The following is a 461-nucleotide window of genomic DNA, read 5'->3' on the forward strand; positions in this document are numbered from 1 at the left end:
CAGTAGGGGGGGGTGGGTGCTGGTGGAGAGTGAAGCCGCTGCACAGGCATGCAGGAGTGATGCTGCAGCTCTGGTTGGCATCCCCTCCAGCTGTCAGTGGCATTACTGGTTGCCAGGACATGGGCGGTATGCCGGCCAGAGTGTCCCATGTTGCTAAGAGCTGGGCAGGGAGATGTGTATGACCCTTATGTCACTGGTTGCAAGGAGCTGGGCGGTACGCCGGCCAGAGCATCCTAGCTTGCTAAGAGCTGGGCGAGGAGATGTGTATGGCCCTTAAGTCACTGGTTGCCAGGAGCTGGCAGGACGCCGGCCAGAGCATCCCAGGTTGCTAAGAGCAGGGTGGGGAGATGTGTTTGGCCCTTATACATTTCCCTGCCTGGCTCTTGGCAACCTGGAGTGCTCTGGCTGGAAAGGGTTGTGCAGGTGCAAACATTGGCCATGCGGTTCTGCCTGCTGCCCCC

The sequence above is a fragment of the Nanorana parkeri genome, unplaced genomic scaffold, assembly GCF_000935625.1.
Source record: "Nanorana parkeri isolate BGI_ZX_2015 unplaced genomic scaffold, ASM93562v1 scaffold1275, whole genome shotgun sequence".
Taxonomy (NCBI): Eukaryota; Metazoa; Chordata; class Amphibia; order Anura; family Dicroglossidae; genus Nanorana; species Nanorana parkeri.